This window comes from Xiphias gladius, chromosome 10, assembly GCF_016859285.1.
Source record: "Xiphias gladius isolate SHS-SW01 ecotype Sanya breed wild chromosome 10, ASM1685928v1, whole genome shotgun sequence".
In the NCBI taxonomy this organism is placed as follows: Eukaryota; Metazoa; Chordata; class Actinopteri; order Istiophoriformes; family Xiphiidae; genus Xiphias; species Xiphias gladius.
The window spans coordinates 9362765-9368978 of record NC_053409.1 but is presented as its reverse complement, the minus strand read 5'-3'; positions in this window follow the sequence as shown (position 1 = coordinate 9368978).

Below are 6214 nucleotides of genomic sequence, written 5' to 3'. Positions count from 1 at the left end.
TCTACAGTATAGTTCCTACCTATTGAGAAAAAAAGGAATTATTTACCCAAATGGTGCAAAATAATAGCAGTTTTGATGATAGAGTAGGTATGGTCTTTCCAAGTGTTTATCAGTAAAAACAAAAAAGGGCCATGCATACATTTTTCAAATTTTACTACATGAATGGCCGCACTGAAAATATTATTTTCCCTATTTGTAGTTTTATACAGTGTTTCTGCACTGTTTCTCCCCGCGCTTCTCTGAACACATACAATGTGTATGGCCATTGATATGCCCTAACAGAGGTCACAATTTGCATGAGAATTAACAGCTAGTAAATTAAATTGATATTCTGTGCACATCTCCGTTGAATCCTTCAGACCTTTGTTCCCCTGCCTGGCAGAGCCCATGTTCAGCCCCCAGCTAGTCAGAAACATCTGTGCAGTTAATAATTTGATAAACAGCTTACACAAATGCTAAATTATCTTCTCCACCCCTCCCTTTTTCTTCCTCCCCTTGTGTGAGACTTGGAACAGTTGGCTCACCTCTCTGTGGTGTTGGGTTTATCTGTCTTTTGTGGCTGTTCTTCCACAGCTCTGGTTTTCATGGCTCTCCCTTCACTCCTTTCACTATCACTTAGATACAGAAGCAGTGTTTGGGGTTAATGCAAATCCTCAATTCTCATCAATGAAGAAAAAAGGTATAGGAGTTGCCTATTGTGGCAAGTTTAAAAATGAACTTAGTCTGAACATTTGTTATTCATTCATAGTTCTTTCTGAATAGCATTTACAAAAATGTTGAAGAGGAACTGTGACATTTATCAACACATTTTAACATTAACAATGCCATTGTGCTTCCATTCAGTTAAAGCCTATTGTTTGGCCAGAACTCAGGTGACTCCCTGTGAAACTGCAAATTAAGGTCTGACATATTTTTTCCAGAGTGCATTCCACATCAGAGTGCAAAAGCTTTCAAGTTCCATGTGTTAATTCAATGGTCACTTGTTTCTATAATTGGCTGATACCAATAGCGAAAGAGATTTGACCGGGCTTTTATAATAATTTCAAAAGGTAGGCACTTGTAGTTGGCACAGGTATAGATGGATTTTCACAAAGTTATATTAAAAAGATTAAATGTGTCCAGATGATGATATTAGTAGTATCTGTTCAAAACCAGGACTGATCAAATTTTAAAAAGGATACAAAATATCACGGTTCAATCTTTATATGCTTGTGTGTGCGCACATGTGTCTGCATGCCTTCATACAGTTTATTTGTGTGTCCATGTTTTGTGAGTACCTTTTTGTCTATGAGAGGGCAGCAATTAGTTAAGTGCTATCAAGTGAACGAAAAGCTGCAACAAATCCCCTTTATAATTTCATGGAAAGGAAAGCTGACGAAATAGAATGGGATGGAAGGGAGCTAGTTTCCAATGCTTGGCTTTTCAGTTGTGACTTAAGAAGAAATTCAATGCCAAGAGGCTGTGCTAAGCTGTGTAAAAACACAGGGTGTACATTTTTTTTCCGGATGTAGAGTTGTTTCTTAAAACTTACATTTTTTTTCTGTAGATGTCGTCTCTTGTATCACTAAGGGTAAGTGAGGAGATCAGATTCACCATGATGCTGCACTTGCTGGTTATTTGAATAAACATCAGAGCAGTCTCGAGTGCTGTCTGAGAGCACAATGCTTCAGTGTGGTTTTAACAAAGAGTCCCAGGTCTAATGACAGTGGCCTGTTGTTAGTGCATGCATGCCTTGTGATGTCGTAGTTTGCAGAGTGGATTCATCCTCCATTTTCTTTCTTTTTTCTTTATTCTTTCTTTTGGACATCTGCTGCTGGTGTCATCCAGACTCTTTCCAATAATTTTAATAATTTTCACATGCTCATGTTCCACTGGCAGATCCTGTCAGTGGCCGAGAGAGACAGAAAGGAGAGGATCATCTCTCAGTTTGACAAGAGTCTGTGGAGTCTGGGGTTTGACTGACAGCTGAGAGCAGGGGTGGTGTGGCACACAGCAGCAAGTAAGGGTAGTGTATGTGGTTGTCAGATGATGAGATTCATGTGGGCTGGGCTGTTTGGGTCAGATATCTGACAGCCAGGGCTTGATGTTTGCTCCTGTAGTGGGTCTGATTTGGTGCACTGATCCCTGGTCTTGTTAAGAAGGTGTTCATCCACCTCCATCTTTACCAGCTCAGACTCTGTGGTAGTGAACTGGCAATCGTGCAGCGGGTGACTTGCACTGAAGTGAACATATTACTAATGCTTAACTAGGGAGTAGTTTATGTTGTTTTTGGCCTTGTCTCACTGTGCGTCGGTATGCTGTGCGTTGAACTAATGAATACCCTGGTTTTTAATGTGTTACAGCAATATCACACATATATATAATGTATCAGCTGTGGGTCTTTTTTAATCTGCACCTTGCAGAATAATTTAAAAACACTGCTTATATAGTAAAACTGCAATAATGGAAGAGGTAATCAGCAAATTTTATATGGTGTTTTAATAATAGTAAAAAGTATGCTACCAAGATATGTAACTTTCTGTCTGAAGAATCCAAGCACTGGCACCTCCTCCTACACCCAAAGAGCCAATCCAGTCCTGGATGGCCCATTTGACCCAGTCCTCCAGGAGAGGCCCACAGGGCACATGTCACATCCACATTAAGGCATTAGGGAATGCTTTATTTGATTGCGTGAGGGGCATCCTCTCCTGTCTCTTCCATGGGTCACACTCAGTTGACACTTTTACTGGATGTCATTGCACTTGTGTGGGTTTCGTCTTCTAGGTCAAATTATCCTTCCATTTGAACTGAAATTGGGAATCGCAGGGGCAAGGATTAGCTTGGGCCCTGGCCCTCTCTTCTGTATTGAGCCATCATAGTGTTGTAAAGCAAGCTCATATAATGAACCCTGTCACCGCTACCACTGCACCAATATCCCCACAACACAGTGTGCATATTGATTGCAGATTGTGATTGCGAGAACATGTGTGCGTGCATGTGTGTATGTAATGTATGTGTGCATGCTCGCGCAATCTCACCTTTTTCTAGCAAGGAGCAAGAGAATCATGTTACTCTCTGACTGATTAGAAAGCTCATGCATAGGAAATCACGACAGAGACACTGCTCTCCATCTGCCCGCGGTGCAGGTGAAAACAATTTACACATCGGCAGGCTAATGGATACATTCATAGGGAGCACAGACAGAGCGAAGAGGGATTGAGGGGGAGAGGGAGAGAAAAACAGGGAGAAAAAAAGAGAGGGGTTGTAATGGGCCCAGGCCAATGCAGGCCAGTGGCCCTGCTCATGTAGCCAAGCCAGAGAGCAGCGTATCATATAACACATAATCACCAGGGTCAGGGACTAATGAATGCGGTCGTGGCCCACCAGAGCAGGCTTTTGCCCGCGCTAAAGACACTTGTAAACAATTCGGCTGGGTGAAACATGGCAATAATATGTTGATTCAGCAGGTAATGAGGTTCTCCCTGAATCCATACCCCCTGCTAACCCCTCTCCCAGGTGGGCCAGTGAAGAGCAGCAAGCCGGGGTGGTGAGCGCACACCTCTGCCAATGACCTTTCCATGGCAGTAAGGACACGAGGCAGTCTGAAGAGGACTATTCTCATATTGCACAAGGCGCTGAGTGTCAGAACTTTCATTCGCAGCAAGCAAATGAACAGGCAGGCGCTGCATGCTAATGAGCAGCAAGCTATTTTCCACCTTTTTTATCTGCACATTATGCTCTTGACTTTGGAGAAGGTGGGAATTAGGTTGGACCTCAGTGTCAGGCTGCCTGATGGCTCCGCTCAGGAAAAACTGGTAATTGAAGCCGATGGCTGCCGCGGAGGAGGTCTGAATTTGGAAATAAACAGTTTCAAGCACTGCACGTCATTTCTATAGAGATGACAGGGGGAATGGAAATGAGCTGTCTGGATCTAATGTGCTTTCGCAGCAGGGAAAAAAGGGGGCCATCTTTCAGATAACAATTCCACTCATTAGGACTTCAGTGCCACCGTAATGACAAGAGACCAAGTTGCTAAATTCAGAGAGGGCAATTAGGAAATGCTGGCACCCAGACAAACCAAGTAAACAAGGACAAATGGCTCAGAATACTACATATATTGTCGCTTGACATTGTGAGATACATCTGATAGCTTTCAAGGGTAGTTAAAAAAGGAAAAGCAATAAATGGCCTCCTACTGGGTAATTCTTGTCACAGTAGCAACTTCGCTATTATTGCTTGTTTATTAGCATAATGGGAAATAGACCAATTAATTTCCCTCTCATTGGTATAGTAAGTTGTTCAGGTTTGATTCTATGCTTATCAAAGGGGATTGCCACAGATTAAAAGCATGTTTTTCATGCCTTGAAGTTTGTATTCAGAACTGGATTTTCTACTATAAAAGAAAGCATCTGGATGTACAGTAGAGTAAACATTGTATTAGCAATTCAACTTCACATTTCTATGTCTCTGTCCCCCATTCAGTCACAGTTCACATTTTTGGTTTTGTGGTTTTCGCCCTTTGGAGAGAGCTGTATATTTCTTATATTAAAAACAGGTCATGAGCACATGATAAAAAATATTCTTTAAATATCATTTTCCTTGATCACTTCACCCCGTGTCTAAGGACATTTGTGCAACATCTGTGCATATGGACATATTTTCATGTTTGGCGCCGGTTTAACACCCCAGTTACATAACATTATATTAAATCACTGCAGTTATTCAAGTATTGTCATAATAACAGGTGCTTAGCTTTGAAGAAGCTGTTGTAGCAACAGCAGTAACAAGTATAACGGTAAACGTGAGACATTGGTTACTTGAAAGCTCATTTTCTCTAGTACGCTCCTTTGCGAGTTTGGCAGATGTGGCCTCTTTACCTTCCTCACACTTGGCCCCAATCCACTGTACCCCCTGTGGCTACCACCATCTTCTCAGGCTCTGCAATACTCTAGTGTAGCGCTGCCATGTGTGTGTCCACTGGATCGCTCTCCCTTAGGAGCCACTGCCTCTCCCTATTTCAATTTCCAAAGGATTATCAACAACAATGCATTTCCTCAACAGTTGTGCAAAGTTCCTCCGCTCCCCTCCTACACCAACTCTTCCCCTGTTGCCCAAACAAAGCCCTGAACCCCAAAATGTAACTTGTGGACATTTCAAGCAGGATTTCATGAGTTGAATGACGGTTTGCTCATTAAAATCTTTCAACATGGCCGCTGAATTGATCTCTCTCACTGCATTAGGGTAAAGGATTTGTTTATATACTTCCAGATGACAGCAGCAGTTAATCTCTGATGCTTTTTAATGTGGCATCAATGTTGCACAGAAAAAAAATGCAACCTTCCATGGACACAGCATGCAACCTTGATGTAGCGGGCAGGACCACAGGGGTTTCTTAGACTCCGATAGCCTTCATGCTCATGAATAAAACAGGGGGTTTAGGGGGCTTCCTGTGCAGCTAATTCACAGTGCCGAGCTTCCAATCTGTTTTTATGGTACTTGGGCAGAACAATTTCTCTTCCCCTGCTTCAGGGCTGCATACAGCACAGAGAGCGGATTCTCGGGAGCTCGTACAGGGATAGTAATTTGCCATAATCAGCCATTGTGCACTGGTGAGTTCAGCACAAGCTGAGACACATGATACTTTGTGGTGTTTCTTCAATTTTATGCAAATAAACAGAGCAGTACAGCTTCTAAAATTGCCCCTCATTTTTAACATGAAAATGTCTGTTGGCATGTAACTGCCAGCACAACTTTCATGTACCTTTTAGGTATGAATGATGTATGTATTAGCTAAGCTCTAATGTTCTTGTATATGAATTTGAAGAACTGTGTTTTTTTTTTTTTATAGCAAGTGATGGATTACATCACCATATGCTAAACTGAATCTCTTGCTAAAATACGAGGCAACACATTGCCATCACTCACTGCAATTAGTAATGAGGAACGAGGTTCCCTTCCTCGTGAGTCCTGTTTGCAGACTCATTACCAGGCCCTGCTGGTTTCTTCAGCACTGAGAGGAAGTTAAACAAAGCGCCACTCACAGGCAGCCCCTCTGTGACGACAACAGACTCCAGACCCATCGCCAAACGCTGAGAAGTGAAGGGCCTGCGAAAACAAACCACTGCGACACCCTTCACTCTTTCTTCTACTCGACCGCACCCTGTCATCATTCGAGCCAATCACTAGTGCCTCAAGCTATGTTAAGAACTGGGAAAACAAACCACCAGGCAATAAA